This window comes from Alosa sapidissima, chromosome 7, assembly GCF_018492685.1.
Source record: "Alosa sapidissima isolate fAloSap1 chromosome 7, fAloSap1.pri, whole genome shotgun sequence".
NCBI classification, from domain to species: domain Eukaryota; kingdom Metazoa; phylum Chordata; class Actinopteri; order Clupeiformes; family Clupeidae; genus Alosa; species Alosa sapidissima.
In genome coordinates, this window is record NC_055963.1 from 14,222,981 (window position 1) to 14,234,234 (window position 11,254).

Consider the following 11,254-nt stretch of genomic DNA (forward strand, 5'->3'; position numbering starts at 1 on the left):
CAACTTCAGCAAGACTACCTTCCTTACCTTCAAAAAATAGCTCCGTACAGCTGAAGCCCAGTCTACAGTCTGCCTCAGTGAGAATCCTAAACTTTCTCTGTGTTCAGTCTTCGATCCTGATTGGCTGCATTCGTGCTAACTAACAAATCAGACGATGTAGTGGGCGGGACAATGCTCTCGACCACAGAGTAGCAAATGCAGGGAGGGAGAGACGCTTTACAGACAAAGTAGCGCGTTTCATTCTTTATCCATTTCAATATCGGCTTATCGGTGGAAAAAATTACCGATACCGATTATTATAAAAATGCTAAATATCGGCCCTAATAATTGGCCAGGCCGATAATTGGTCGACCCCTACCTGAAAGGTTAATCTTATGTGTGTGTGTGTGTGTGTGTGTACTTGTATTTATGTTGGCTTTTTAAATTGCTATACAACCTGCACTCTTTATAGTTTGAACAATGCATCCTTTTTCTGCATAAGATGGCAGTGTTTTATTTTCTCACTTTGTGAGAACTGAAAAATTTTAATGTGAGTGTGTGTGTGTGTTTAAGTATGTTGGATTTAGTTATTGTGCACTTTTTTACATTTATATTGGATTTTATGGTACGGTGGTGTTTTTGCAAATGTTCAAAACTAATGCACAGTATATGCAATTGCAGTATTGCACTGTCAAAATGTAGTATTTATATAAACTGTGGGTGAACTTAAACTTTATGGCTATGTGGTGGTTCCTGTAGGCTTTGCGTGCGGTGGGGGGGGGCTCCATGTCCATTTTGCTTGGGGCCCCCAAATTCCTTGAAACGGCCCTGATTGAGAAAAAAGGGGGAATACATAATTAGGTTCTGCTTTTTTGCTTATGTGGAATAAACTTTCCTTTCTCTGTCTCTCCTTGTCCCACACACTCTCCGTCTCCACCTTACCATTTCTAATGAACCTCACGGTGCGTGCCCCCACCACCACCACCCCATTTTATGCTACGTCAGTTTTGTAGAGCCAATAAGGCTGTGCATACGTTTATGGACGTAGGCACGCTTCAATTAAACTGAAATACACATTTTGCGCATCATGTACAAAAATCCGGGACATTCAGTGTCCAGGATTTTTATTTTTATTTTCCTGGACAGACCATGAAAATCCTGGACAATCAGGAAAATCAGGTGACAGGTGGCAACCCTATTTGCACGGCTACTCGCCACAACTGCTTGTCACTTTGTATTCTAAAGTTTTGAATACACCCCTCCATAGCATAATTAAGTCCCTTTTGATAGCTTCTGGAGGAAAGTAAATCCTTTTTCGACCAAAACGTCCTCAAAGCCTGCTTTCATATACTGTCAGCTGCCATTGTCCACAATGTATTTCTAATTAAGTCTGGTTTGTTTGTCCGAGTTTTCACACGGTAACAATGGAGGGCGGGGCTTAGCGACAGGTCAATTGAATGGGAGTGAGAGATAGGGGTGGGATTGGGAAATGATTGGTCAGAATCGAACCAGGGTCCTCGTGGGTATAATCCGTATATGACGATGCTGTGTCCCACTTGCACCACAGCTCCCCTCTATTTACTTCAAATAAGAAAGACAGGAGCAGATCATGAAAGGTAAAGAATATACAAGCTACATAGAGAAGCCAAAACCAAGGGTCCAAATATCTTGTTTCCTTTTCATCTTCAACTTGTCACGACTGCTGTTGAGGTCATAAGGATAATGATGGTGAACTGAGGTGCATGAATGGCCCTTAGTTTTTATGGACTAGACAAAAAACGTAAACATTTTTATTGTTCTTTTTTAAAGGTATTTAAACTCATCAGTTCAAGTAAGTTAAATATCTGATTTACAGCACAAATTACTAATATTCAGATTGTAATGCTCAATATTTTTTCTGAAATGTATGTGAAATATAAGTGCTAAGTCTGTGTTATTCTGTATAGCATTTACATATTTGAGTTGCTTACATGACAGCTTCCCTTAAATACTACTGAGTGATTGATCAATAGGTCTATCTACTTAAGGGAGCGATTACTTCGGCTAATTTACAAACAGATTGGCTAGTTTGTTGGTTGGCCAAACTGTAGGCATACACACAACATTTCCATTGGATAAAACCTTTTAAGGTTACCTGTTGTGAAAAAGATTATGCTAAAAGCCAGGCTTAGATCTAGCCAGCCCCTTCTGACCTCTCGGACCTATTTCAGGCAGTGCTGTCTGCAATGATACTGAGTATCAGTGTGCAGATGGAAACTACATTCGTCAAAATTGGGTCTGTGATGGTGATCCCGACTGCAGTGACGGGAAGACCTGCAGTGGGTGTATACTTTTCCCTTCAACATGATTGTTTTTCTCTTGCTCTCTCTCTTCTGTGTAAATTTAAGATATTTAGAAATGCTCTGTTAATCTCTGATTCCGCTTCTTTAACAAAGGAGAAACAATACACTATGTAGCCTGCAGTACGTTGACTGCACAGCTCAAACTGTTAAACAGCTCTGAAAGTGTCAAACCACTTCCCTCGTCTATTTCAGACTACTCAATACCTCATGTCTGGGTGGCCAGATGGATGGACAGTGATGACAGTTTTGTGGTTGGATGTGTCCACAAGGGGAACCAAAGAGGTAATTTCTTCTTGACCGTTACGGGAGGAACAAATATTACCATTACTGACCCACACCTCATCTCAGTCAAAGCTAGTTTATTTAATATAACTGTGATTCCACCTGTTTCTATCACCTGTGTACTTAAAATACTTGGAGAAACTCTTAGGAGTGAGGAGTACACACTTTGCACACATTACGGTGAGTTATGGCTTATTATGTTTTAAACAATTAAGGCATCCTGAGCGCCTTAGGAAAATAATTGCATTGGCTGTGAAGGTTATGTCTTCGAACAGAACAATGCATCAGTGGCAAATATTGTGAGAAACTATGATTAATCTGACCACCACATAATGATTTTCCAGGTCGTACTAAATTGTGCTTAAATCTGGTTAGCATCATAACCATGCTGCGCTAATTTGTTAAAAACTGTTGCATTCAAGTTAATTCTGCAAACCTACCACCACAAATAGAATTCAATTATGTGGGAAACACTGCATGTAGTTTATCAGCTAGCTAGTGGCACAATAATGGCATAGCACATGAGGAGAGATATATAAATGCTGGATGAATGAGCAGTTTATTAAACAGCAACCCAACTTAATGGAACCAATGTCAGTTACACTGAATGCAAGGTATAACCAGGTAGTTACTGTAACACTACAACAAGTTAGTTGGCAGTTGAACAGAGTAAACTTGCATAACAAAATAAAACATAAACCATGAGATAACCAAATAATCCTAAAACAAGTTAGAAACCAAAATAGATAAGAGTGAGAGAGAGAGAGAGTGAGCGAGCGAGAGAGAGAGACACCAAAAGAGGAAATGGCCTCCTCAGAACAAGAGCCAAGAGGCAAGAGAGGCCTGAATCTCCCAGAAAGGAGATCTTTAAATCCTTCAGGCCTAGGAATCTAATTCAAATTAATACAAACTGCAGCAAAGTTTGTGAATGTATTTTGTATACAGTATGTATACAGTATTTTTCCACCTTATACTGCATGAGATGGAGGCAGCCTGGGCACTGACAGAAGGGAGAAGTGAAGATATTTTAATATGTCCTTGAAGATTTTGGATACAGTACTGAATAATGACTTTGCTATTTCTATTTGTTTCAATTCTCTATTCACAGATTTAGAGCCACAAACGCCCCCAGTGACTCTCTCTTACCAGTTGTTTGCAGGATTCACTGGACTTGTTCTCATCACCATGACCTTGGTGGTTATCATGTTCACCTTGAGAGGAAATCAGGCAGGTAAATGGTTACAGAATGCAGTAGGCCTACTTTAAAATTATTTAACTACAATAACAAAATGTGATTGTTGATAAGATAATGTTAGAAAGGATAAATAATGCTTTTGAATCACTTGGTCACTTGTTGTCCTATTACACAGTGTCGTATACAATACGACATAATATATCAATATATATATTGATAATATATCAATTCCGTCTGTGTTACAGAAATACTATTGCATAACTAAACTCACTAATATTAATACTTATTCATAGCAGGACCACAGAATGCAACATCTGAGGAAACCAATGTACAACTTTTATAAGAAAATGTTGTACAGCAATAGTGTTATGCTGCACTTCCTTCTGGTTCCTTTGTGGTACAAAGGCCTTCTGCATACATGCAACAGTAAAAGTGCAGAAGATTGAAATAGATTGAGATATGCATTAGTGCTCTGCTAATTATTAGTGTAAGAGATTAGATAAATATCCTATTTTTCTCTGTTCTTTTTAATCTCTGTTATTGATTATTGATTGTACCTTGTTGAATATTGACCCTGATTTTCCTAAAAAATATGAAGTATTTCCATTTATGTATGAAACTGTAAATTAATGATGATACTGCACTGTACAGATAGTACAGATGATGATACTGTACAGATGCAGATACTGTGTATATGGTGTCCTGTTGAGTCATAAGGGGAACTCTTTAAGTATCATTAGTGTGTCTATAGTGTGTGAAGGAGTGATGAAAAACTGTGTTACCTTATAATTTACATTGGTGTGATATCTGTAACTGAAAGTTAAATAGATGCTTGTTCTGAAAATCATTAAAAGGAAAAAAATAAATACTGTTTGGATTTAAACTTGCTCCTTGTTTATCACATCATACCATACCATGGCATTGTGTTGGCGTTATGGATGTGACAGTTTTGTGTGGAATTGCCCCTGTCCGTCTGTGTCTGTGCATGCATGTGATATGCATCTATGACTGAGCATCCAAACACGGTGTGGCCTACATGCTCCGCTGAAAGGAAATCCAGTTTGAACTTGAGTCTTTTAATTTAGGCAATGCAGCCACTCTCTTCCCGTTCCTCACTCTCACTGTCTCTCTTCCTCTTTTCTCTCTCACTCTCTGCTCTGTCCCACTCTTCTCCCTTATAAATATGCTATTCAACTACTCTGTTGTTAGTGGTGTTCGGTATGTCTTGTGATACTCTCAATGCCTTTGGGTTGTGCTGTATTTCTTGTGTATGATATATTATTAGCGTTAACAATGATGTTGATGACCATGGTCACAACCATGCAGAAAAACCAGTTCACTGAAAACTATCCAGAATTCTGTTGTATTCTTGCTCTGTGGAATCCACGAAGGAAATTCAATAAAGAAGAAATGATCCTGTTAAAAGTTCAATCTGTCATTATTCAACTAGAATGGCTGGTGAACCCAATGTCAGAGGTTCAGCTTCCATGAAATAGAACTTTGAATCGAACTTATATTTTATTTTCATTATATTTCAAACAAATATGCTTTCAAATTTAAGTAACATATTTTGCAGCAATGTTCAGCTAAGATGGTCCACATTTCATTGCATTATATGAAATGACATTTAATCCCTTTACATTAAATTACTACGCACCCTTCACATTTCACTCACAGTAGTGATATCTTAAGCGTTTCACATTTGACACTGCACTTACACAGGTCATCAGCATTACACTTGCTAAGTATGAAGTCAAGTGGACATACTGTATGCACAAGACACATACACAGACAAGCAGACAGATTCCTTGCTTAGTTACATGTGAATAATACTTTGCTGCATCTAGACAGCTGAAAAAAGACTGATGTCCATTGTGGCTAAAACAGATCCATGTTGCCACTGCTATCAATTGAACAGGTAGTATAGAACACAATTGAACACAGTTACCAGTCCAGAGAGGAAAGCAAGTAATAACCAGCAGTGAAATTAAATGAACCATAACCTCGAGGGATGTCTGTTGTAAATGGCTCTATTGTGTATATCACTATTGAAGTTTCAAAGACAAGCTTGTACTGTAGGCTACAATAAAGCATGAGGGGTAATCAGCTACTAAATGAAAAGCGACATACAAAAAAAATGATAAGTCACTCTACACCAAAATACATGAATATGCTGTTGTCATATGTAGAGCACATTGATAGTTTACCCATTTAGTGTTTAGAGATCATCAAATTGGTTCTTACTTGTAGTAGACCATAGTAAAACAATGGTAAAACTTCTGCATGGAATAATTTTCTGTAATTTTGCCCTCCAGTGTGTCAGGACTCAGCCACTGAACTTGAGATCAGGATTACAGGAATACTGATCCGGGTCATGGATCTTGCCCCTAACCTCCATGTGAGAGCTTGCTGCTGTTTCGAAGCCCTCATGCTTGTTTTTTTATTATTAACAAGCGGCCATTGCAACCACCGGTATTGCAACCAACAAAGTTGCTAACTTAGTTAGCAACTATGCTTTTGGGAAACGCGCCCCAGTGTGACAGTAGGCCATTTCTGTAAAACAAACTAATTTAGTTTTAATTTTGCGAAACTTTACTACACATATGCAGGACATAATGTTTGCGCAGGAGAGAGAATGAGAATAAGAGCGCAAGCACGCACGCATCCAGCTAGGGATAAGCTAAACACTAAGACAAGATTTCAAGGCCATGGACACACATTTTCTTTTCGAAAACAAAAATGGTGAAGGCAGCAAGGTAGGCAAGAGAGGTACATTGCTGGTCAAAACGTTAGCATAAGAACTGGTTGGCTGAATGAAGTACAGCACATACACTGTTTAAAGTCACAGACACAACGAACTAAAGTAACTGTTATGCATGCGCAAACCTATATGGCCTATACATACCAGTAGATATGGCTGTGTAGTCTGTGTACCATAACATTTACTCCTGCAGGCGCCTGCTTACGTAGGCTAAAACATGGGCAGGTGGCAAAGTATCAGCATTATTTTACTGAGCGACTTGTCATTAGGTCTTGTACCTAGTCTAAAAAAACTGTTTCACCTAGTCTAAAAAAAATGTTTCAGGTCAGTATATAAAGCTATCTATTGCTTGTTTGAGGTCTGTGAATTGCACTTACTCAATTTGGCTGGGAGGGCTTAGTCTACCAGTGCCCCGTTTGTGACGAGTTACTGTAGGCTATGTTGGTCGTGCCTGTTTTGTGGCTGTCATACTTTTAAATGGCTTCACAAGAAGTACTGTACATAGAACTTAACTTGCACTACTGTCATCTTCTTTAAGAACCTTTCCAAATATTTCCCATATATCGCTTTTCCTGGAGGGGTGTCTTTATTATTTTAACTTCTCGCGTCTCCAGCTTCTTTACTGTCTCCATCTCTACAGTCTCCACCTATGTGGCTAGGCCTATGCTTCAACCAATGATTATGAAAAAAGCAACTAGATGTACCGCAGAGCGGTTACAAAATATGACCGCCGCCCAGTCCAGCACATGTTTTCCACAAAAATAAGTCACGCTGAAAGGCATATATGATTCTAACTGTCTCACTGAATTGCATTATGCACACTCAATTCTCACTGGTATCTGCTAGACAACAAGTACCAAAACATGATTAGTTCATAGATTTCACATGTAATATACATTTTATACAACCCCACCCCCATCTTGCCTGCATAATTCTGAGAAATTCTTGAATTGTGTGCATGTGTGCGTGTACATGTTTATGTTTATGTGTGTGTGGGTGTGTGTGCGTGCATGTGTGTGTTTGCCTGTTTATGTGCCTGTGTGTGTGCATGTGCATGCATGCGTATATATGTCTACTGTGTGAGTATGTGTCATACGTACTGTAGGATTACTAAGCGCTTTCAGACATACGTGTAAGACCGGAGGTTCTGCCGATGTTAAACGGTGGGGCCGTATATCTGAACGACATAACCGGTCATATGGAAGTCCGAATTTACCCGGTGTTTATACTACTCCCCCCCTAGTATTTCCTCCGGACATTATGTAAATGTGCTGTGTCTGAACGAGGAGTAGAACATGCGGTTAAAATTCACACCTAGTGAGAGGGCGTGTTGGTGACGTTTCTTTCGTGCGTCCATGTGGTTAGATCTGACTTAAATGCCAGTGTTATGATGGAGTGGCATGCTGTCCAGAAAATCTCCGACCTGGAAAGATGCATCACGGAGCTACTGTCCATGAGGGCATACAACATTTTGATAGAACACCTGAAGGCAACGTTAGAGACACGTTAGCCTACAACTGCATGGCAAGGACAAACGAATTCAGAAGACTGAATCATCATAAGCAGAAGGCGCTGAAAAGGCAGTAGCCTACACTGAAGTCTTGAGTTAGCCTACTGAATTGGCTGGTAGCCTACCATAAAGTTTGTGCATGCTCTCTCTCTCCAACGCAAACCAGATTTGGGGTTCTATAGCTAATTCTGGTACATAACTTTGAAAACAGATAAATGTATTTATTTGAAGCACACATACAAATACTGTAGGCTAGGTCAATTTCAAGTGCGCACTTACGAGACTAGCCTACTTCAAGTATTAGCCTACAGTATGCACAATAGATTTCTCTTCTTTAGCCTACATAATGCATAGGCTACACTTTGTTAACAAAAAAAATTGGTCATCCTAGGCCCTACGGTTCTTAAGATATTCACAGAAAACTGTGTCTGCCCTACCCTCCTTTCGGGGGGTCCAGTCCAGCGGGGGGGCTACAGATCAAAACGAAAAGCGATGGTTCCAAGCTATCAATGTGGGGTTACATGCCCACCAAGTTTCGTGTACCCCGGTCTTTCAGTTTCCCGGGAATCCTTGTTGGTGTACGGTCACTAAATGTACACATACATTATTTTATTGTAAGGCCCCCCATGAACGAAAGTCCACGAAACTTGGCATGCATTCGGAGGGTGTCATAATGATCCTACACTTTCAATTTCGTGCAGTTTTGACCATGTCAGCCAGAGATATTGTGATGAAAACACCTTGACACCTTGCTTTTTAATTTTTAACTAGGTGGCACTATACATGAAATAAATGGTAATGGGATAGGTTGACATGCCCCCTTAAGACTAACATACAAAAAAGGTGGACCTCCTAGGCCCTACGGTTCTCGAGATATTTACAGAAAACTGTCTCCGGCCACCTACAGGCCAGTTGGTGTATAGTAACATAAATGAATTTATTGTGTGGCCCCCATGAACGGAATTCCACGAAACTTGGCGTGCATTCAGAGGGTGTCATAATGATCCTACGCTTCCAATTTCGTGCAGTTTTGACTATGTTAGGTCACAGATACCTGCGATTACAACTTTTTTGTGTTTAACTAGGTGGCGCTATACATGAAATGAGTGGTTATGGAATGGCTTGACATGGCCCTTTGAGATCAACATACAAAAAAAAAAGGTCCTCCTAAACCCTACGGTTCTCGAGATATTCACAGAAAACTGTGTCTGTCCTACCCTCCTTTCGGGGGGTCCAGTCCAGCGGGGGGGCTACAGATCAAAACGAAAACAGGAGGTTCCATGCTATCCATGGGGGGTTACATGCCCACCAAGTTTCGTGTACCCCGGTCTTACAGTGTCCCGGGAATCCTTGACGGAAATTTGGACATGCGAAAAAAAAAAAAAAAAAATCTGACTAAACCTATATGACCGCCGCTTCGCTGCGCGGCGGTCATAATTATGAGTTAAATATTGATGCTACCCTTCTCGTGATAGCCTACTTTAAGTTTTTTTTTAAAAAATATATATATATATATATATATATTTAATTAATTTTAACTGACCCGTCCGCAAATGACCCGAATATCATTAAAATATAACCGTGGGTGACCGCAGTCATTAATTTCGGGCAGACCGCGCAACACTGGTAAGCATCAAGTACTCGCCTCACCGGAGTGCTTGCTTTCCAGCTTGGGTACTACAATTGTGAGGTGGTGCAACGCCTATGTCATATGCCATGTGAGTGCCCTGCTCCAGCAGCTCCTTTGGTTCTTCCAAACTCCTTACCGTCATTAATAGAAGCAGCAGATGAACCCATGCAGCTAGGAGCTACCAGGCTTCCAGAATCAGAGCATGAAAGGAAAATTAAGTTAGGACTATGCCTCTACTGTGGAGAGACTGGTCACCATGTGCGGTCATGTCCCTCTTCACAAAAGGGGAACTTAAGACATTTTTTAATTGTATCAGTTTGTACTCACAGTTAAGCTAGGCTTTCGTAGTAATCAAGTTTTGCTCTGGTGGATACCTCTAAGATAGGCTTAGAAGCGATACTGTCTCAAAGACATTGTAAGCTAGAGAAGCTGCACCCTTGTGCCTTCTTCTTGTGCAAGCTCACCGAGTCTGATGCAAATTATGACAGGGAATCAAGAGTTATTCACCATCAAGGAGACCCTAGAAGAGTGGTGTCATAGGCAAAGATTATACATTGTGGAGCAAGATAGTTCATCGTATAGTTCATGTCTATGGGTGTGTAATGGGGATCGAGTCCTGTCTGCATAAAGAGGCGTGTCGTTGACATATTAATGAGCGTACCTACTGTAGCAACAGGCCAAAGGCAGTAGAATAAATAACAGGCGCACACCTGATATAAGGTTGATTTTCTCCAGACTGGAATGCTCAAAAATGCTAAAAATGTACCTGAAATGGAAGATCATGAAAACGTGCCCAAAATTCACATTCCTAACTCTATAGAACCATGGTCGTAACATATGTAGCTCCTAATGCAATATCTTGCTCCGCCATGTATAATCTTTGTCATAGGCTAGCCCTTTGTAGTCCTTTTGTGGCCCTCTTCGTCACCCATCGTCCTGGATCAAAACATTAGAAAGTGCCCTCTCTCATCACTTTGAAAACTCCTAGACCTATCGTAACACCCCCAATTATCACCACTTTTGTTCAGAAATTCTAAAACAACAATGTTTTTTAACACTTCAAAATAACATTTGCTAAATGAACCTTACATTTTTCAGTAGCCATAGGTGTGTAGATTTTAACAAAATCTGGTTTGGTTCTTAACGGGAGCATTTACTGCCTGAAATATCCGATTTTGTTTACCACGCTCGGAGTTATAGTGCTGGCCTGATGGGTCGCCTATTTACGCCGTTTCAATGGCACATGAACGGTTAGACCGGGTATTCTTGTCATGAAATTAAATGGTGTGGGTGGTTGCGTTTCTTTAAGAGTCCGCCATCTTGGTTTGTATAGAAATGGATATTAAGTGACACATACAAGCAAGACTGCGGAAATACGGGACCGACGGTAATAGGGGGAATTCCGATAGTATACCTGAGCCTATATTGGCCCCAATTAAGTGGAATGTGGCAACAGACATTGAGAGGAAGTCTTGTATTGATCCTACTCTAGCAGACTGCCCTTCCAACAAGACCTATGTTCCGGCAATTTTACAACAGAGACTACTCACCTTGG